Source organism: Zingiber officinale, chromosome 11A (assembly GCF_018446385.1).
Source record: "Zingiber officinale cultivar Zhangliang chromosome 11A, Zo_v1.1, whole genome shotgun sequence".
Taxonomy (NCBI): domain Eukaryota; kingdom Viridiplantae; phylum Streptophyta; class Magnoliopsida; order Zingiberales; family Zingiberaceae; genus Zingiber; species Zingiber officinale.
In genome coordinates this window covers 88877528-88901074 of record NC_056006.1, presented here as the reverse complement: position 1 = coordinate 88901074, position 23547 = coordinate 88877528, and the positions used below count along the sequence as shown (strand labels likewise).

General features: G+C 42.1%; 1 long non-coding RNA gene across 2 annotated transcripts; it reads right to left on the bottom strand.

The window, feature by feature from the left end:
• Positions 1 to 16423: 16423 nt before the first annotated feature.
• LOC122032738 lies at positions 16424 to 18560 on the bottom strand. 2 transcript variants are annotated; one of them, XR_006126209.1, is made up of 3 exons: positions 18334 to 18560; positions 16815 to 18238; positions 16424 to 16692 (listed from the first exon to the last, which is right to left on the bottom strand). It is a non-coding gene; the product is annotated as an uncharacterized LOC122032738 (long non-coding RNA). The 2 variants fall into 2 exon arrangements; XR_006126208.1 differs by having other exon boundaries at positions 16815 to 18291; positions 18396 to 18560.
• Positions 18561 to 23547: the final 4987 nt, after the last annotated feature.

Below are 23547 nucleotides of genomic sequence, written 5' to 3'. Positions count from 1 at the left end.
TTGCTGCTCTCGCCTCAAGAAGAAAAGATGCACTTATCCGTCCTACTGGATTACAAAGCTACCAACAATGAAGCAGAGTATGAGGCCCTCATAGCCGGATTACAGGCAGCACGGCATGTGGGAGCCGGTCAGTTGGCCGCTCAGCAACTATCTGTCACCTTTGAAATCAACACTAGGCTTAAACTCTACGCTGAGGCCTTTGAAAAACTCAAAGCTAATTTCCGCGAGGTTCTTATTCAGAAGATTCCCCGAACGGAGAACCAGGCAGCCGATGAGTTGGCCAAACTAGCAAGTTCTATAACGCCGGTCATTATCCCGAAGCCAATTGAACAAGTATCTTTGGTGGCACATGTTGACCGGATGGAAGGCCTCATGTTTCCGGACGACTGGAGGACACCCATCATGGAGTTTTTGCGCTCGGGCACCACTCCTGCCGATCGGGATGAAGCCCAGCTGCTCAGGAGGAGGGCCGGTCGGTTCACACTCATCGGCGATCAGCTCTACAAGAAGGCTTTCTCTCGCCCGCTGTTGAAGTGTGTGAGCTCGGAAGACTCGGCTTACATCCTCCAAGAGGTACATCAAGGATCGTGCGGAGGACATCCGGGCGGACGATCACTAGCCAAGAAGATTTTGCTAGCTGGATACTTTTGGCCGACCTTACAAATGGACGCCGCTCGGACAGTATCTACGTGCCTTTCATGCCAGAAGTATCACAACTTCTCGCACCGACCGGCAGAGGAGATGAAGACATCAGCCGTTTCATGTCCTTTCGATCAATGGGGAATGGATATTGTGGGTCCATTTCCGATGGCGACCGGGCAGAGGAAATTTTTGCTGGTGGCGGTCGATTATTTTTCCAAGTGGGTGGAGGCCGAGCCACTAGCCAGGATCACCGAGCATATGGTCAAAAAATTCATCTGGCAACACATCATCTGTAGGTTCGGTATCCCTCGCCGATTGGTTTCCGACAATGGGCGGCAATTCACAGGGAAGGTGCTAGAAGATTGGTGCAAAAGCTACGGCATCGAGCAACACTTCACGTCCGTGGCTTACCCCCAAAGCAACGGTCAAGCCGAAGTAGCCAACCGGGAAATTCTCCGTATTCTGCGCGCTCGGCTCGACCACGTGGGAGGAAGTTGGCCGGATGAAGTGCCGGGCGTTTTATGGGCCATCCGGACGACTCCTAAGGAAGCAACGGGCGTCACACCTTTTCATCTGGTGTACGGCGGCGAAGCAGTCATTCCGGTTGAAGTCGGCGTCGAGTCCGTCCGGGTCCAATTGTACGATGAAGGCAACGCCGATCGGAGGAACATGGAGCTGGATATGATTGACGAGGAGCGAGCCAAGGCATCCGTTCGGCTGATGGCATACCGTCAACGAATGAAGCAAAACTACAACCGCCGCGTCATTCCAGGTCGGCGACCTTGTCTGGAAGAAAGTCAAACCGGTCGGCGACGTCGGCAAGCTTGAAGCTCCGTGGGCAGGGCCCTTCAAAATTATCGAAAAGCTCTGCTCGGGTGCGTATTATTTGGAGGATGAGGACGGTCGGCAGTTAGATAGGCCGTGGAGCGCGAACCACCTCCAGCCTTACCGGGCGGGGTGAAAGGTGTGCCAATGTAAATCATCCTGTGTACTTTTTTCGTCTGAATACTTGAAATGCAGAAATGAAAAATCAAGAGAACAAATATAAGGCATCGTCAACGAGGAACGAAGGCCCCGCGCCGTTAGGCCGGAGGTAAATGGGTCGAGCCTAGCGCTCGAGGATCGAAGACCCAGTACCTTCCGGACGGAGGTAAATTATCCGAGCCAAAATGCTCGACGAAGCAGACCCTGAGTCGTTCGGCCAGGAGTACGTTCTCCAAGCTGGTTGAAAGGGGCATATGGATTATCCGAGCCAAGCGCCCGAATAGCGAAGGCCTCCCAGCCGATTGGATTCGCAAGCAAATGACCCGTGCTGTTCGGCCGGGCACAAAGACTGTTCAAGCGCGAGATAAGTTATGAAGGCCAAGGTCGCTCGACCTGGTAAGGAGTTAGCCTTGAAGGCCGTCTAGCCCAGACGCTAAACCGTAGAGCCGCGCCGACCGGCTATAAATAACCGAGCCGTCGAGCACCGATGTTAAAGATCGAGAGACGAGCCGGCGTCCTCCGAGCAGAAGACCGACGAGCCCCGTCGTTAAAAATCGAGAGCCGCGCCGACCGGCTATAAATAACCGCGCCGTCGAGCACCGACGTTAAAGATCGAGAGATGAGCCGGCGTCTATAAACCTCCGAGCAGAAGACCGACGAGCCCCGTCGTTAAAAATCTAGAGCCGCGCCGACCGGCTATAAATAACCGCGCCGTCGAGCACCGACGTTAAAGATCGAGAGACGAGCCGGCGTCTATAAACCTCCGAGCAGAAGACCGATGAGCCCCGTCGTTAAAAATCGAGAGCCGCGCCGACCGGCTATAAATATCCGCGCCGTCGAGCTCCGACGTTAAAGATCGAGAGACGGTCCGGCGTCTATAAACCCTCCGGCCGGGAAATCGGGAGACGAGCCGGCGTCTATAAATCTCCGAGCGGAGAGCCGTCGAGCACCGACGATAAAGATCGAGAGACGAGCCGGCGTCTATAAACCTCCGAGCAGAAGACCGACGAGCTCCGTCGTTAAAAATCGAGAGCCGCGCCGACCGGCTATAAATATCCGCGCCGTCGAGCTCCGACGTTAAAGATCGAGAGACGGTCCGGCGTCTATAAACCCTCCGGCCGGGAAACCAGGAGACGAGCCGGCGTCTATAAACGTCCGAGCAGAAGACCGACGAGCCCCGTCGTTAAAAATCGAGAGCCGCGCCGACCGGCTATAAATAACCGCGCCGTCGAGCACCGACGTTAAATATCGAGAGACGAGCCGGCGTCTATAAACGTCCGAGCGGAAAGCCGTCGAGATCCGACGTTAAAGATCGAGAGTCAAACCCGCGACTGTGAGCTTACTGGACGAAACTAAGGACGCCAAATAACGAGCGTTCGCAAGTACTAAATTGATTAAGTCCGATCGGCCATCAGTTTGCCAATACTTCGCATTCACTGAATGCAAACAGCATAGCCAAGCGCTAAACGATTTCGAGGAAAACAAGTCAACTGATTAACCCGATCGGTCGTCTAGTGGGGAACACGTCGAGCTTAACTGACTCTACGAATAAGCACCAAACAGACAAAAGACGGCAATGAAGGGCAAGCAAAAATAGAGGCAAAAGAAGACAATTACGCCGATCGGCTCATGCAAAAATTTTACATCAGCAGATGAAATACAGAAAGTACTGGGAAGAACTCGCTTCACTCCGGGTCCTCAAAATTAAAAAAGGCGTCCGGGATATCGTCAATCATAGCCGCCAGATCTGAAGAGGGAATGCTCAGGTCAGCAGGAAGGTGCCCCCCCTTCTTCAAGTACGCCATGGTGACCTTGACCGCCTCGGCGAAAGTGGAGGAGACGTTGCCACCGAACTTTTCGCCGAACCGCTCCGAGCGGAGGTATTCTTGGCGCGCTGCTGCTAGGCGACTCGGCTCCCCTTCCTTGTACTTTCTGAAAGCCGCTCGGGAAGCAATTAGTGAATCTTGGAGGACTTTCTGGTCCACCTCCGCTTTAGTGCGTTCAGCGGAGCGCCCATCCCGTTCGGCAGCTAGTTGGGCTTCCAGATTCTTAGATTGCTGATCTAGGGCTCGGACTTCAACTTTCATCTTGTCCAGATCAGCAATCGCCCGCTTCTTCCGGCTACTGGCGCGCTTCACGTCTGCGTCGCGTTTCTTCACCAGGCCTTCAAGTCGAGCCACCTCTGTAGCCAGGTCGGCGGCCTTCTTCTGTTCGGCCTCACGGGCTTGTTTCTCCCGCTCGGCCGATGGACCCCCCGAGACTTGGAGTTTTTCCATGAGATCCTCCAGCTCGGCCAGCCGATGGCTAGTGGCGATTTGCTCGGCCCAATGCTGTAAGGGAAATAATAAAATCAGAAACCAAACAGTAGCAGGGCACGAGAAGAAAAATGAACCTACCTGAGTGGCCTGCTGCATGTGGTTATCACCAAGCTGCTTGGGCGTCATGAGGGCCACCCTAATCTGAGCGTCCTCAAAAAGCTTGGCGAGCGGACCCCTCAAGGTTATCTCATGAATGGGGCTTGAAGGCCGATCGACAGACAATAAATATTCCTCCGATGGGAATCGAAGGGTAGTCTTGACGGTCGGGTGGCCGGCCGGCACTTCCTCAGCCTCAGTCGCCTGGCCCGAGGACTCCCCAATGGTTGAAGTTTCGCCCAACCGTCGTAAACGACGACAAGTCAGTGGAGGAGAACCAGAGGGCTGTGCGGTGGGCGAGGCCACCGAGGTCCCGATCTGCGAAGGCGTGCGATCTGGTGAGGCGACCTCGATCGGCGCCTGTGGTTCGCCTTCTTGGGTCGGCGGAAGGCTGGGGTCTCTTCGACGTTTCCGCCGAACTTCCCGTGGTGAATCCCCGGCCTGGGGGACTCCCAGCTCGGCTGGGGCAGAGGAAACAGGATCCGCCTCAACCTCTGTTGAAGCGGATGGAGTAACTTCTGTTTCAGGGGCAGACTGCGTCCCCCCCTCTCCTGTAGCTGCCGGGCGGCTGGGGATTAGACCCCGCTCGGCGAGTTCTTTTTTGGTAGCCGCCTCAATCTCCACGGCTTTCAATTTCAGATGATCAGTAGCCTTGGAGCGCCACATGACTTCAGCTGCAAGGGAAGAAATTAAAATCAGTTAGACAAAAAAGGCGAAGAGAGTAAAAGATCCTTACCCATACGGTAGGGGAGATTGGCCCGAACGGGAGATAATCCAAAAATGTACAACACCCCCTTGAGAAGCAACTGGTCGATTTTGTACCGCTGACCGGACAACCAGTTTGCCGTATGAAGGTAGGCTGGATTGCTTCTGAATTTGCCGAGCTCCGGCTGGGTTGGCACAGCGGTCTGCCATTTAGTTCGGAATGCTGGCCGCTCGGGAAGTCGTATATAGAAGAAAAACTCCTTCCAGTGCTTGTTGGAGGTCGGCATATTATCAAAAAATTTGAAGCCTATTCTACTTTGGAAAATAAAGGTGCCCAATTCGGATTGTTTGGGATAGAAGAAGAAGTGGAATATTTTGGGGTCAAGTGGAATACTATGCAGCCTAAAGAGGACGACCACCCCACTCAGCAGCCTAAAGGAATTCAGCACAAGTTGGCCGAGCGGGATGCGGAAATAATTACAAACTTCCAAAATAAATGGATGGGTAGGAAATCTAAGGCCGCCCTGGAATTGGTCTAGAAAAAAGCAAATGGTACCGATCGGCAGGTTATGGGGCCGATCGGTCGGGTCGGCTATAACTATTTCATGGTCGTCCGGGATCCCGTACGTCCGAACAAGACGCCGAGCGCCCTCCTTGTCAAATTTACTTTCCATACTCATATACCATGGACCGTGAACATGGGTAGCGGGTTCGGAAGAGCTCGTCATCTCGAAGAGACAAAAGGATAGCAGCGAAAGAGAGGTGAAACGATTAGGAAAGACCCGGTAAGCGAGGAAAGAAGGCTCACTAAGAAGGAGATGGGCGGAGAAGATCGCCGGTGAGATGGTAGCCGCCGAAAAACGGGAACTGGATCGCCGGAGGCCGCAGCAGCAGAGGAGTCAGGAGGACAAAGCACGAGCAAAGATGCGGCGAAGGAGGAGGACTAAGGCTTTATACGGCCGAAGTCGATTGGCCTCCACCGTCCGATCCAGGTCACGGGAAACAAGGACGCCATCGGGCCGTCCATTTCAAAACAATCGGCGTCCCATCGTACGGATCATCACCGCCACGCGAGAAGAGCCACGTGGCGCTCTGTCACCAGGCGCAATTAATGCGCCCATACCGCGCATGCTTCGACTTAATGAAAAGGATTTGCGTGATTTTCGAGAAGATTTAGACAAGCAAACATCTACGTTGAGCGCCAAGACATTCAAAACGAAGAGCCGAGCGGCTGAATTTGGCATAAGGGCCGAACGGCTCAAGGGATATTATAAGCGACGGTAAGGTGACGACCGCCCGCTCGGACACATAGTCCAGTCAGTCGGACTCACTACCTCCTTCGACTAGACTTGAAGGGGAGGCAAGTGATCCGACGGTAAGAATGGGGGACCCACTTCCTGAAGGGTCCCAGCCTGAAGACAGATGGAGGGTTGACTAAGCGGGTAAGGGCCGCGTCGGGCAGTTGAGCGGGTCCAAGCGGAGCCAGATATAACCCAGCCATCGGCTTGGGTTTCCGACGCCAAGGCGGGTGTCTGCCCGGCTGGAACCGAAGGGTCGAGCGGGTGTCTGCCCGGCTGGAACTGAAGGGCCGAGCGGGTGGTCCGTTCGGCCAGGATAAGGGCGAGCATACAAAGGTTAGCCGAACGGCCTATTCGTTCGGCTCGGGATATAGGATGTCAGCAAAGGCATGTCTAATGATTATGCCGTACACAAGATTTCACGATAGAGGATCTTGCCGTCACATCATGGAGAGGTTGATACAGTAGCGGTATGGCCTTATGGATGCCCTTCTGACAGACCCATACCTGGGCATGGTCGAAAGCAGGTGATTGCTTTGATTGGCGTGCCCAGGCTCCTTCGAGAGGTCTATATAAGGTCTCCATTTCTTCACCGGAGGTACACGAGTCTTCTGTTTCTGAGCCACCTCTTTGTTATTCCTCGCCTGACTTGAGCGTCGGAGGGTCATCGCCGGGACACCCCTCCCGGCTCGGTTTTGTTGCAGGTTCGCCGGAGCACTCGAGGATCTAGCAAGGAGCGCCACATCCCCAGCGTTCGTTGACCCCTGGTTCGGACAGGATCACTAGCTTTTGCTGCACATAGAGGCTTCAAGCTCTATCAAATGGATGTTAAATCGGCCTTCTTAAACGGTTTCATTAAGGAAGAGGTCTATGTTGAACAACCACCGGGGTTTGTAAATACCGAAGCTCCAAACCACGTGTACAAACTCAAGAAAGCTCTTTATGGGCTTAAACAAGCACCTCGAGCTTGGTACGAAAGGTTGTCAACTTATTTACTAGAAAAGGGCTTTGCAAGAGGTCAAATAGATCCAACACTATTTCTGCGTAGAGATGGTGAAAACATATTTGTAGCCCAGGTGTATGTCGATGACATAATTCGTGGCTCAAATAACAAGGGCTATTTGAATGAATTTATCACTCACATGGAAAGTGAGTTTGAGATGAGTCTGGTGGGAGAATTGACATTCTTCCTTGGACTTGAAATCAAACAACTCAAGATGGAATCTATGTCCATCAGACGAAATACACTCAAGAGATGACTGTCATGTTTTCATGTAAAGACTTATTCTAATAGTTTTCAATGACTTACTTCCTCAAAATGTTTAGCAAGCACTCACAGAATTGAGTCTATATTTTAGAGATTTGACAGCGAGGCGTATTATGATGGATGATATGCTTCAACTAGAAGTAGACATTCCTCTCATACGATGTAAGCTAGAGCGCATTTTTCCACCCAATTTTTTCCATTCAATGGAACATCTACAGTACAGTTAGCATACCAAACACGAATAGCTGGTCCTGTGCAATACAGATGGATTTATCCATTCGAATGATTTTTAAAGAAATTCAAGAATAATATTTGTAACAAAGCAAGAGTTGAGGGGTCAATATGTAATACTTATCTGCTTGAAGAAGCATCCTCTTTCTGCTCCTATTATTTTACTGATAATATGAAAAACAGATATCATAAGTGTCCCAAAAATTCTGATGATGCTCAACCGATAGATCAATCTATGCTTTCTATTTTCAAGTTTCATAGTAAGCTAATGAGAGCATTTGTTTCTAGATGGTTAATTCAACAAAAATATCATACTACAAGGACATACATACTCTTAAACTATAATGAAGTCAAACCCAACATAAAGTAAGTTAACTTTTTTAATCAAATATTTATCCAATTTAAGTTGTTTGTCGATATCCCAATTTTCTTAAAATTACCTTATTTTCCAGCTTGTATGAACAACAACTACAAATACAAAATTCATCAATTCATGCAAGTGAGATAGCTGAAAAGTTAGAGACCAAATTTATATTATGATTTTAAATCTATGTAAGTTAGAGGATAATTTTAATTTTTTACATCCATGTTAAATTATTAGAGGCTTAATTTATATTATAACTATTTTTATAGGTGTCCGATCAGAGAATATCTAATGTGAAAGATTTCAGGATAATCAATCTTGCATCTGGACCTCTCCATAAGATAATAGTGTACTCTGACTACTATGTTAATGACTTTAAATTTTACGTGACACAACGAGATTCACACAGACTAACTTTTAATTTGAGAGTTTGTGTGAAAGGATCTATTAACATAATTTTGAGTTTGATTATTATGGAAGACTTAAAAAAATCATAGAAGTTGAATATCCTACCTTACCTATCAAAAGATATGTGTTATTTAAATGTTCTTGGTATGATCCAACTCCAAGAACAGGTACCAGAATACATCCAAACTAGAATTTAGTTGAGGTAAATGCAAACAAAAGCTTCAACAAGTATAAATCTTTCATTTTCGCGGTACAAGTAGGGCAGGTTTTTTATCTTGAATATCCCATGAAGAGAAGAGCTAGTGAATGATTAGCAGTTTGCCGAACAAAGTCTCGCTCTACCATAGAAATGTCAAACTCTATCAAGACCCAAAACCATGATGTATTTCAAAATAATATAGTGGAGATACATTCAGTAGATTCTTATATTCAATTAACATCTCAATTATTTATAGATGTTAATGTACCTTATGAGGAAATAAATGATAGAGAGATGTCCAACAATGAGGAGCTTATTGAACTAACAGAGTCTAATGAGGAGAACCTAGAAAATGTTAATGTTAATGATTAAGATTCTTATATCTCACTAGTTATACTCTATTATTCATTAATGTTAAGGTAAATTTCTATTTAGATCTAAATATTCCTGGTTATATCACTAGTCTTACTCTATTAGTCATTATTATTTTTATAATTAAAATTAGTGTGCATGTGTGTGTGTTATAATGTAATTGTGCAGATATATACATGTCTGATGTTGGTGACCAGACTGTTTTATGGATTATTGGAGGTTAGTAAGTATTGGTTTTATTTGTATTATTCACTGTATCTATTTTTTAAAAAAATATTTCTAATATTTTTATTTGTTTAATGCAGTTTTACCCCAGATGGTCTTAGAGTAGCTGCCTACATCACATTCAAATTTAAAGAGCGATTTAGCCCTGTCGGTACTATATAGAAGTGGGTAAACCAGGAAATGAAGAAATTTTATTACACTGAGTTTTTGGTAAGCAATTTTAATCATCATGATTTTTTATATTTTTATAATAATTTGTAACACATATTATTGCAGAAAAGATATACTTGAGAGTCAGGGGACGAGGCAGAATTTTATGCCACCTAGAGCGCAGCTTGTGCCAAACTCTACAAAGACATACTATACAAAGCAAGACAAAAGAGAATAAAATCATCCTATGTACCTGAGGATATTTGGAATGCATTGCGAGCCATCTGGCTGCAAACATATGGTAGGAAAATGCAAGAATAGCTTAAGCCAATAGAAAGAGTGAGCTGTTGGCCCTAGTACCGGATCCACAAAACATACCGCTAGATCCTGATCGATTGTCAAGCATGCTTTTTTTAATATAAATAGGAACAAATTGCTGCTAAGGTTGCACACGCATCTCGGCCTAGTTTAGAGGGAGGTGAGGAGCAGACTTTATCCACTAACCAAATAAATGATATTTATTATGATGTGGTCGGTGGAAGGAAAAAGACCTCCACCCTCTATGGTCTTGGGCCCTAAGCGATAGTCGTATATGATCAGGGGATGACTCCTAGGGTTAGGGGTCGTCCCAGCACATCATCTAGCGCATCTGTATCATCTGCTAAAGTAAATGCCTTATGGTCAGTTTACTTGGGAGAGCGGAAAGCAAAACTAAGGAAAAGTTTCCACAGTAAAAAAGTTTCTATCGTTTACTTCATTAAAATTTTTAGATAGAAGAGAAACGTAATCCATCAATGGATAGTTTTAGAGCTAAAATTGATCACCTCAAAATCGGACGGAAAACAGCAGATGGAAAAGAAAATGATGCATATACCCCTTTCCATTCACAAAATTATACCATATATCAAAAAATGACGCATGTACCCTTTTTAACGTATAAAATTACACCATGTATCTAAAAAATGGCACATGTACCTTTTTTTATTTATAAAATTACATCGCATGTATCCACCTTCTTTTATCAAGATAAACAAGAATGCAAATAAGAGATTTATTTACCCTTTCTCTTCTCCCTCCGTGGATAATTTTCCACCATAGATTCCTTTCCGTTCCTCATCCGCGCTTTAGAGTAAACAGAGCATTAGAGCAAGAAAACATAGATTTGAAGACCGACTCTCGAGCCTAGAGAGAGAATTTCAAGTGGAGCGGTAATCCCGAATGGATCTTGAGCAAATTGGGCGGGATATGCGGAATTTCTTGGCTCAAATGAGTGCAATGTCGTATCATTTTGTCTCTCAGGAGACTCAGGACCTTAATAACTCCCTGATCAGTAGATTGTCATAAGTGTCTTGAACTTTTACTCTCTCTTTTTGTTCACTAATAAACTATATCTAACGTTATATTATATCTTTTTAAGAACTTTGATATATATTCTATATAATACCATCATCAGATATCCAAATTAGCATTTAGGTATGTAAAATAATTTCATATTATTAAATTTAATATGCTATTCATAATTGTGTATAGTTTGTTCTTTATTTTATTAATAATCTATTATATTAAAATTTCTACAGGATTGATTACTATTTGCTAGTTTTGGATTATATTTTCTTTGCTAGGAGGTGTTGTATTGTGTTTTTAAAATTTAGATGTTGTAGTACTATACATTCAGATGTTGTTGGAAATGTGTGGATATTTACCTTTGTTTTTTGCTTGGATATTTAGTTTTAGTTTTGTGCTTGGATTATTGTTGTTGCAGATGTTATAGTATTATACTTGTGTTTGGATATTTACATTCAGATAATATTTTGTGTTGTGTTTGTTTAATTATGAATGTATTGTGTTGTCTGAAAATCATCATATGTGATGGTTTAGATTGATATGAAATGTAAACAAAGATAAATGTAGAAACTGATTTGGATTTCAAATTTTTAGTATTTAGCGATAGATATTTAATATTTCGTCGCTAATTTACGATGAAAAATTAAATTTCATCGTTAATCTGGACAACGAAAATACCTGGAATCACGATATATTATGACCAACTAATTTTTGTCTTTAATTATCGACGGAAGTTAAATATTCCGTCGCTAATCTTGGCACCAGAATACATGGAATCACCATATATTGTGACCAAATATTAAATTTCTATCTTTAGTTAGTGACGGAATATTAAAATTCCATCTCTAATTAGCGATGAAATTTTAACTTCCGTAATCGACATATTTTGCGACCAACTATTAAAAATTCGTCTCTAGTTAGCGACGAAATATTAATATTCAGTCACTAATGCCAACTAACATCGTTTACATATATAGTTGTAATATTCCATCTCTAATTTTAGAGATGGAATTTATGTTCTATAGCTAATTAGCAATGGAAGTTAAAATTCCATCTCTAAATACAGTCAGGGACAAAACTAGTATCGACATGATTTTTCTTGCTCTATTCAGTCGCTAAGCTCATCTAGTGACGGGAAAATTCATCTCTAATGCTATATTTTTTTTAGTGTTCTTTGTCCTGCTTAACCTTTTTTAATCGGATTTCATTTAATTATACTCTTCAGTCTGACTTAATGGTACCCGGGTGCTTTACCGAGCACTAGAACTAGCTCATACCGAGCATTCAACCCTTGGTGGACCTCATACTTAATCAAATTTTAGTTGATTATACTCTTCAGTCTGACTTAAAGGAGGGACATATGATGATACCCAAGTGATTTGTCAAGCACCAGAACAAGCTCATACTGAGCATTCAACCCCCTCTTAAAGGAGGAACATGTGATGATACTCAGGTGATTTGTCAGCACCAGAACCATCTTACATTAGCACCAGGACTAGCTTACACTGAGCACTAGGACCGGCTTACACTGAGCATCAAGACTAGCTTACATCAAGCACTAGCACGTACTTACATCGAGCACCAGAACTAGCTTACACCTTGCATCAAAACCAGCTTACATTGAGCACCAGGACCAGCTTACACTGAGCACTAGGTTTGACTTACATCGAGCACCAAAACCAGGTTACACCGAGCACCAAATAAAGGTTCCTCCGGGCACCAACCTTAAGGCACATATCCAGTTTCTAACGAACACTCAACCTTGGTGCCTAGATCCAGCTTGTATTGGATATTAGGCAAGGGTGTCACCAAGCACTAAAACCAACTTACACTATGCATTTGGATTCAATATTCTAGGTCAACTCTCGAACCACCTATGAGTGAGTATGTCACGCCTCCTGAATAGGGGGAGGCAGTGGATGTCAGAGCTAGTCTCCTAATTTACTATAGAAGAATATGTGGCATTCATTGAATGAAGGGGATGGTAATGGATATCAGATCTAGTCTTCTTCTAGATGCCTCCTATGAAATATGTGACGCTTAATGAGCAGGGCCGGTCTTGATTTTTTGGGGCCCTTGAGTGAAAAAAAAATGGACTTCTATAGGAAAAAAAAAATATATACTAACATACAATCTGAATAAGTTTAATAAGAAAATTTAAAAATTAATATATTTCATTTAAAATATGATAAACTTCATACAAAATATATTTCTCAAGATTCTTCGAAAAGTACAACACCGTACAAAATATATTTCTTAAGTTTCTCCAAAAAAATATAATACCTATGAATACAAAAAAAAATAAGTATGAAATAATCATTGAAAAAAATATATATCTTCTAGTATTTTGAGAAGTAAAATCATCAATTCGGTTTTCAAAATCAAAATTTTCTAGCACCTTATTTTCGATATATAAAATTGTTAAGCTATTTATATGCAAATCATTATCATCATCTTCTCTCAATTCTTCCTGCTCATTCGTTGCATGATTATGATCATCATTTTTTCTCAATTCTTCTCGTTTATTAATTGTATTATCATTTAGTTCTTTTTAATTACTCAATTGCTACTCATTTGTTATATGATCATTTAGTTCTTCTTGACTTTTTTCTTGTAATTCATCAATTGAATCTTCAATTGAAGAGTTAGCTTTAAAAAATTTACAAACAATACATTTGTGAGTTTTAATAATATGTTCCACTCTTTTTCTTTTGTTTCTTTTCTGACTCCAAGGTTAATATTTCTTTGAAAACATATTTGTACTACTAATTTCAAGTGTAAAAATAAAACACACAAAACCAGCAACAAAGCTAACAATGAAATAAACACAAGTAGTGAAAATAATAGTTGAAGAACAATAAAACTTGGTTTATACTTGAAGCAATCGATATAATATATTCTATGATGGTTAAAATTGGGATGATTTATTTTAACTCTTTCAAATCTATAAAAAAAAATCATAAAAAGGCTCCAATACAATATTAAAAATCAATATTGAATATTGACAATAAGAAAAAAATCTAGGTAAGTAGGTAACTTACGTTGTAAGTTTATATATTGCTGAATGATGATATTGATGAAACTAACATTTCAATTAGAGAATAAACTTTTCTAATTTAATTAAAATAGATTCGAAGAAGAAAAAAGGAGAAAATTAACATTCATGATTTACACTTTACTCTTTAAAATCTAATGACTTCTGTAAATAAATTAATGAAGAAAGAATTGTACAAATAATAAAATCTTGGAAAGAGAAAAAATGATCATTTATTTTATTTTTTTCTATTAATCCAATAAATTTTTTGAGAGATTTTATTAAAACAATCTAATTATATATAATATATATTATATATGTATGTCAAATTAAGGGTCCTCTAAAAATTGGGAGTCTTTGACCGTCACCCCTGATGATATATCTCAGGGCCGACCCTGTTAATGAGTGAAGAGACAATTAATGAGTATCAGATGTGGTCCTTTCACCATTTTATACAATAAGGGAGAAGTACGAGGTAGCTGACGTGGAGATGTAGGTCACAATTATGATAATCTCTCTTTCGTAAGAAAGACAACTCTTCTCCACTAAACCCTCTTCTTCTTCCTCCTCTAGTTCCATATCTCTGCAAAATCCTAAATCTCTTGTACTGATGATTAATATGAACGTCGGGGTGACAGTGCTAATAGAGCCTGCTAAGCACTAACTTGCTATCTCTTAGTTTGCCGGATCCCATAAGTGGAGGAGGTCATCTAATCTTTCTGGAAAGGAAACCCGAGCGAATAGAAAAAGTATCACCAGTTATTTCTAATACTAATATGAAGAGTAGGAGCTCTAGAATGGAATACACCAGCTGCAGGGCATCACCACTCACTCCCCATGGGCAATGGTCGCTCTTGAGGAGAGATCCCTCAGTTAGTGTTGTTTGATATACTAGACTGGCCGACCTCCACCGGTGAGTAAAGGTAGATTACTTTTTAGCACCGTATCCCATAAACGTTAAAAAAGATGAACCAGCACAACAAAGAAGACAAAGGGACATTAGATAAATTGAAAGTGACATAGAGCCTCTAGTTACTGAAGCTAAAAGCGAGGAAGTTTAGAATAAATATCGGCGCAGCATAGAAAACTTACTGGAACAAAGTTTTCCGATAGAATTTTTAGCCATTTTCGTAATTTATTTCTGAATCTTATTATATTATAATGTTAATTTATCAATAAATATATATAATTTATTTATATTTTCTTTTGTCATATTAACGAATTAATCTACATTTGTTTTTACACAGAAAATATTTTTAAAAAATTCTGTCATAATTCAAAAACAATGAATATAATTCTAATAAAGGAAAGATTAGAGATACTATTTTGTTAACATAACTATCAAATCTGTCACGATTGCAAGTATCCTGTTTTTTTGTCGTATTACAAGGAAAAATAGTATTATGAAATCAGAAACTAACGTAATAAAAAAACATTTGAGATAATTATAATTACTTACAAAAATAAATTTAGAAAATGGCTCTGAAAGAGAAAGTAGCAAAGTCCATTGTGCGTTTTCGAACGCGAGAAAATTTAAACTTGAACAATTTTTTATAAACTATATTCCAGTATTTTCCTGAAGTTCAACTAAATTGCATATTTTAAAACAAATCTAAACCTACATTAACAATTTTCTAACCATTTTTAGCACACGGATCTTGATGGAGTCGAACCATCATCCTCTCGGGTAATCAGACCGAGCGCTCTACCATTTTGAGCTTAAAGATCCAACGTAAGAGAAGCTGGCCATTGTTATTCGAATGGGAAAAAGCCTATATGCCATTCCGACAATAAACTAGAAATTGCACACACCAAAATCTACAGCAAATGAACACATTAGAAAAGCATACTAAGCACTTTAAACAGATTAAAAAACTCACATCTGTCCGCTTTACATCGGCTCGAATTCTGTTTTTCAAAAACATCAGACGGAATTGAACTATGCCGAAAACAAACACGAATAAACCATAGGAAGGATAATTTAAATACAAAATATTATCAAAATAAATTTTGATAAAAATATTTCAAAACAATTCACAATTATACTTGCTCCAATTATTTAAACAAAAATAAACCATGTTTATAAACGAAATACCGCCTTCAATAACAACGTAAGCCAGCAAGCCGATCATAAGCAATTTTTGGAAGATAGATCGAATTGCCAAAAATTTCAAATTTCAAATCCAAGGTAAACCAATAAAATTAATTTTGTAGATACATTAAACTAAATTCACATAATAACCGAGCTCCCATAATCTCGAGTTTTTCCGAACTTTATTCTTAATTTAACGGCGTCCAATAATCCTATAATTATATTTTTTTTTTCCTAAACAAGTTCTGTTATTTAAATAAATTAATTTTCCACCAGAAATAAACATTCAATTAAACTGCAAGTTCATCAAATGTAACAGATACGACTAATCTAGCTATGAAACAGCCTATCCCGAAAAAATTGGCTGAATCGCAATAAATATCTCTGATTCCAATAAAAACTTTAGAAAGAATAAAAACAGGCAAGCAATTTTATTGTCAAACGGCTAATAAAATAAAAAACAACAACCAAGCTCTGTTGAAGTAAATGTCAAAATAAACTCGCCAGCAGTTTATAAAAAATGTTATCACTAAGAACGCCAAGAAATCCTTTGATAAAATTTAACATTAAGTACAACAACAAAGCTTGGGAAAATTACAACAATTTGTATAAAGTTGAGCAAGCCAAATAAATACTCGTCATTACCCGAAATTTGTTGACAACGCAAATGAATCAAGACCTAGTGAGCCGCATGTCAGAATTTTAACTCATACAAATTGTATATAGCACGTGATGATGTTTTTCAAGGAGTTCAAAACTATCACTTCCCTGGGATCCATTAAAAACTAAAGCATGTTCCATCTTAGAAGGAACATCTAAAATAAGAAAACTAATACATGTGCAAAATCTCAATTACTTATAGTTGAACACAAACCATAATTGCGGTATGATCAGCATGTGCACCAGAAGCCGTTCACCATGATGAATGAGCAAAGAAATTACTGAGCAATTACTTCAACACGGCTGATGAAAAGTAAAGAAAATGAACAACGGAAACGGTAGATTGAAAAGATGACTAACAAATAGATTGCAGCGATTTCATTTGAACAGCCAATAAATTTATACCCTCAACGATTGCATTGTACCTCGGGGAAATGGTCAGCTTTTGTTGAAGATTGACAGTTGGTTAAATCTGGTTTCCGATGGAGCAACCACAGATAATTGTAAATTTCATCATTCGACTGGGCAGATAGATAAATTCGGCCAACACCTAGACATAAGAAGATTGACATACAGAACCATCGAGCCAGTAGTAGAACTTGGATGAGCCTTCCATACAAATCTATAATTATCACTGATCAACTTCATTAGATTCAACTTCCTTGATCTTTAAATCTCCGTCAACGGCAAGGATGATGACAAACACAAGCAACAAGCCACGACTGGATCTCTGGATCTGAATCTAGGATGAGTCGTCAACGCAGTTCTTCAATGTCACCCATTGTTATAACCGTCAATCTCCAAATCCTTCTACGTGCAGTGTATAATCTACAAATACATGTACGACAGGCAAGCAAGCGTATCCAAATACGCAACACTAAAAAACACCAACATCTAGTCTTACATAGCTAAATAAATGTTTCTTTGCGATAAGAGTTACATACCAAATTAAATAACTTGGGACAGTGAACTTGGGTCTCTAAATAAACAATCGTTACTGAGGAAAATAATATGCAAAGATTCAGCAAATGTAAATTAGACAATATTAACCTTTACTAAAAACACTGCACAAATGTCAATGATACTTATATTGTGTAAATGAACGCCGTAGGAACGTTTGGTAACAATAAGTTAAGATGACGAAATTGACACTTGCGCTTCTATTTCAATTAATCATAAGCTAAAATCTATACCTCAGTGAATGGGAAGATAAAATTGCTTGGTACCTTGTGGAATTGACCATGATTTCCTTGGATTTGGATTTGCTGCTGTTTCTTTTGACCAAAAGAAATAAATTAATACCTGGTGGATTTGGAAAGATCGTATTGCTTTGTACCTTGAGGAATCGATCGTAGTTTCGTTGCAGATGCATTTGTAGATAAATCCGGCGTACAATGGAGCAAGTAGAGAACAGCAACAACGCAAGGCACACAGGGGGAACCCGGGGTTCAAAATCACCCCATGCGAGCCCCCAAAAAACAAAAAAAATGTCTTTATTATTTTTTTGACCTGCCAAGCGAGCGCACCCAACTTGGCAAAGGTCGTGGTAACAGAGAACAGGAAGCAACTAACAAATATCCTAAATTGTACCTTACCATCCATGCTGATCCACAATTCCCAAATGGCACTCAACGACAGAATCCCATATTCACATCTCAAGTTCTAAGTACTTAAAACGAGAGACGTCATGAAATCCATCCATCCACAACCTCGTAAGCCTTCATCGCCCAGGATTCGCTGCTCGCAGCAGATGGGCAACCTCCGCAAGTAGATAACACCAGAAGGCCATCCACGCCGTGATCTTACGAGGGTAAGACGCAAAACCAATTTGAAAATTCAAAAGCTCATGCTGTCCAAGGCAATCAACAGATATGCTGATTTATTCTATCCAAAACAGAAATCCTACAAAACCAGCACGAAGCAAGATAAACCAAACAAACTTACTCTATCTAGGAAATAGCCGGGAGAAAAATCGCCATAACAGAAGAACAAACGATCCGACTCACCGACGAATCAATAGAGTACACGATCGGCGAACAGAGGAGACCAAACTCCAAAGAGGAAACACATAGCAGGAAGAAATCACCGGACGACGTATCAGAGGCACAAAGGCGTGCAATAGACGAAAACCTAAAAAGCAACGAAGCGAATGCAAAGAAAGGCGTGCCGTCCCATGGTTATTTATTGACCAGGGATAGGAAGTGGACGGTTGGATGCTAGATCTGTTTTGAGGAACGGATGAGATGTTTACACGTGGCTCATTATTATTGGTTGCGCCAGCGGAGGTCTTTCTTCGCGTGGGTTGTACGCCGACGCTCTCGGGGACCACTTTGCACAATTGCGTCATTGCTTACGCACGTCTGATGCTAGGATGCAGTGCGATGGCAACATACCAGTTCTTCTTTCGACCAAGGGATGGGCGTGATCTCAGATGACTGTCGGATGTGATAAGTGAGATAAGCTGTTTTGTGTTGCTATACGATGCTAAAATCAGACGAATATAGTTGTCACCTGCGTCTACCGGCCATAATTTCTTTGGACCCACGGCAACGAAAGAAAGCAATTTCGTTTTTGCATCCGCAACCAATGCGGAGCCAACAATTAGATTATTTCAATAAAAAAACGATCAAAAAAATTATAAATTACCATAATTTAAATTTTGAATATTAAATATAATTAAATAACATTATTATTAAAAATGAAGAAAAAAATAAGAAAATGGGGCGCCGCGAACTACAAGATTTGTTAAAACATTAGCTTAATTTAAGAATTTATTATAATATTATTTTAAAAAATAATTTCAATCACATGGCAATATATTAAAATTGATTAAATAAAATTGTATAAGACGTGCACACAAAAAATTTGAATATTTTAAATACTTGGAATAGTAATATATATATATATATATATATATATATATATATATATATATATATATATTCAAAATAAGGTATTTTTGCGATCTCGTTAATTTTAAGTCGTCAGGATCCTTGGATCGTAATTCTTGATCTATTCCTGAACTAATGGTTGCTAATAGGTGGAATCTCATGGGTCCTATCTATATAGCAGGCAGGGTCCATGATATCCTATCTATGAATGAAGTGATCCATCCTCTGAATCGCACTTTGCGGTTCAGAGGATCCGACCTTAATTTTGAGAAAGCCAGGCTCATTTCACAAAAATATAAAGGCTGAACATATTGATCACATTATCAACCATTTAATCATTGTAAAGATATCCGCCATGAAAATTAAAAAGATGTCCAGAATTAGCTACGATATATTTATAAAAATTTTATCTTTAAATAGGACATGCAAATAAGATCTCGGACTCGTAGATGTTCATCCCCGGAGCTATAGTATCATCGTATAATATTTAGATTGTCACTCAGGTGCAAGTGATTCGATCCTCAGTTATGGTATATTTATAAAAAAATTTCCTCTAAATGACGACGCAACTAAGAGGATATTGAGTTTATGGATTAGTTGTCATGTGCACTTCTTGATTTATCCAGATCATCAATGGAAAATTTCCGTGGATCGGACCGTTCACCCCCAAAATAGTTAATGAGACCACGAATTCTCTGGACCGTAAAGTATGATCCAGAGGATGGACTAACTCACTTATTGGTAGGGTTTCATAGACCCCACCTGCTATATAAGTGGGATCCATAAAATTCTACCTACGAACAACCCTAGACTAGCAGTGAACTAGGATTACAGTCCAAGGGATCTCAACAATAGAAATTAATGTAAAATACGGTACTAGATAATAATTAAATAACAAGGTTTAATAGGCTAATAGCTTTAATGAAATTTTTAGAAATTTTCTAGGATTTAATCGGAGTTCGGATAGCGTACTTAGAGGGGATGCACTAATGGCCAGAGAAAAAGTCTGTTTGGAATATCCGGAGGTGGAAATTGATTGAGAAACATGCTTAGGGTTTAATCAAAATTTCCCTAAGTTATAAAAACATTCCCGTGCCCTAGCTCTCAAAATCCACGTCGACTCCTCTCTTCCCTTCCCCTCTCGCGATCTCCTGCAACCTAGCCGCCGACCCTCCTCACGAGAGCACCAAGACGCTGCCGGCTCTCCTCCTCACGCGAGCACCAAGAAGTTCTCCAAGCATGCCCTAGCTACCACCTCCTTCCCCGCCTCTGCCCTAGTGTCGACCGACCAGCTCCTGTTTCCCTCGATTCTCCTTCGAGCCTTGCTCTAGCGCTGCCTTGGGACATCGCTCACCCCACCGCCTTGCTCCTCCTTCATTGAAGTGGTATCCCGGTCGCCAGTGCCAGCACCCAGCGGTGGCCAGCCGCGTGACCACCGATAACCTTTCATCGGATCTAGACAACCTTCATCTTCGTTGCCTCTGTGAACTTTCGCTAAAGTGGAGAAGCATTGGTAATAAAACCTTCCTACCTTCTATGTGTTGTTCATTAATTTCCTGTGGAGACGTAGGTTCATAGGTTAACAAAATAGAAGGAAATGAGATAGATTCAACTAGAGTCTTATTTGATCTCATGTTGTATCAGTGATGTTGAATCAATTTGTTTAGGGAATTGGCAGATCGATTTAATTGCTACCTTGAGAGGGATCAAATTGTAAAATTGGATTTGGTGGATTAATCAAGGTATAAGATTGATTGCAAGTTAATTGGTTGTAATCAATTTCATGTTTAGGTTATGGTAGTCTAGCTAATTGTTAAGTTGGTTAGAGATAAATGTAGTATTTGATCTATGTTATGAGTGGGATTAATTGGTGTTACGTAATTAGATTTAGATTTGGCTTTCTACTTGATGTATGGTAGAATCTAGTTATGATATATATCCTATATTGTAGGGTTTTGACTCTGATTTGAAACGAACTCTAGGGTGTGAAGATATTCCGGCGCGATCTACAATAAAGGCGGATACTTCTTGCTTTGTTTCTTTTAGTACTTTGACCTTAGTGCATGAACTATTTTTGATAAGAAACTGTTTTTTACCTTGACTCCACTTTTATTTTCCTGCGCTTGATACTTCCACATGATCTTTAAGAAACTCGTTTCCATATCTATACAGTCTCTTGTTGTCGTCTATGATAAGTAGCAGATACTAGATATCATGTTTGTATGCTTTGATTGTTGTTTATTTATGTACTATATTGAGCATGCTGGCTTCATGTAGCATACCTAATTTTTACTTATATTGGTATTGATCCGGCGGTAAGAATGGGGGGCCCACCCTCTGAAGGGTCCCAGCCTAAGGACGGACGGAAGGCTGGTAATGGTCCGAGCGGAGCTAGAGATAACCCATCCATGGGCTTGGGTTTCCGACGCCAAGGCAGGAGGATCGAAGGGCCGAGCGGGATCCCGATCGGCTGGGACCGAAGGGCCGAGCGGGTGGTCCGTTCGGCCAAGATAAGGGCGAGGATACAAAGGTAGCCGAGCGGCCTATGCGCTTGTCTCGGGATATGGGATGTCAGAGAAGGCATGTTTGATGATTAGGCCGTACACAAGATTGCACGATGGAAGATCTCGCCGTCACATCAGGGAGAGGTGGATACAGTAGCAGTATGGCCTCATATATGCTCTTCTGACAGGCCCATACTTGGGTATGGTCTAAAGCAGATGACTGCTTCGATTGGCGTGCCCGGGCTCTTTCGATAGTTCTATATAAGGCCTCCATTTCTTCACCGGAGGTACGCGCGTCTGGATCTCTGAAGCCACTTCATCTATTTCCTCGCCTGACTTGAGCGTCGGAGGGCCGTCGCCGGGACATCCCTCCCGGCTCGGTTTTGTTGCAGGTTCGCCGGAGCACCTGAGGATCTAGTAGGGAGCGCCACATCCCCAGCGTTCGTTGACCCCTGGTTCGGATATAAACCTCCCGGCCGATCGGCTCGTGGGCCCTTTACCTCCGGATGGAGGTAAATTATCCGAGCCAAAATGCTCGACGAAGCAGACCCTAAGCCGTTTTGCCAGGAGTACGTTCTCCAAGCTAGGTGAAAAGGGCATATGGATTATCCGAACCAAGCACCCGAATAGTAAAGGCCTCCCAGCCGATCGGATTCGCAAGCAAACGACCCGTGCCGTTCGGCCGGGCACAAAGACTGTCCAAGCGCGAGAAAAGTTATGAAGGCCAAGGTCGCTCGACCTGGTAAGGAGTTAGCCTTCAAGGCCGTCTAGCCCAGACGTTAAACCGTAGAGCCGCGCCGATCGGCTATAAACATCCGTGCCGACGAGCCCCGTCGTTAAAGATCGAGAGCCGCGCCGATCGGCTATAAACATCCGAGCCAACGAGCACCGTTGTTAAAGATCGATAGCTGCGCCGATCGGCTATAAACATCCGCGCGGACGAGCTCCGTCGTTAAAAATCGAGAGCCGCGCCGACCGGCTATAAATATACGCGCCGACGAGCCCCATCGTTAAAAATCGAGAGCCGCGCCGACCGGCTATAAATATCCGCGCCGACGAGCCCCGTTGTTAAAAATCGAGAGACGAGCCGGCGCCTATAAATGATCCGAGCGGAAAAGCCGACGAGCACCGTCGTTAAAGATCGAGAGCCCCGCCGACCGGTTATAAATATACGCGCCGACGAGCCCCGTCGTTAAAAATCGAGAGCCGCGCCGACCGGCTATAAATATCCGCGCGTAAAAATCGAGAGACGAGCCGGCGCCTATAAATGATCCGAGCGGAAAAGCCGACGAGCACCGTCGTTAAAGATCGAGAGCCGCGCCGATCGGCTATAAACATCCGCGCCGACGAGCCCCGTCGTTAAAGATCGAGAGCCGCGCCGATCGGCTATAAACATCCGCGCCGACGAGCACCGTCGTTAAAGATCGAGAGCCGCGCCGATCGGCTATAAACATCCGTGCCGACGAGCACCGTCGTTAAAGATCGAGAGCCGCGCCGATCGGCTATAAACATCCGCGCCGACGAACACCGTCGTTAAAGATCGAGAGCCGCGCGATCGGTTATAAATATCCGCGCCGACGAGCCCCGTCGTTAAAAATCGAGAGACGAGCCGGCGTCTATAAATGATCCGAGCCGAAAAGCCGACGAGCTCCGTCGTTAAAAATCGAGAGCCGCGCCGACCGGCTATAAACATTCGCGCCGACGAGCACCGTCATTAAAGATCGAGAGCCGCGCCGATCGGCTATAAACATCCGCGCCGACGA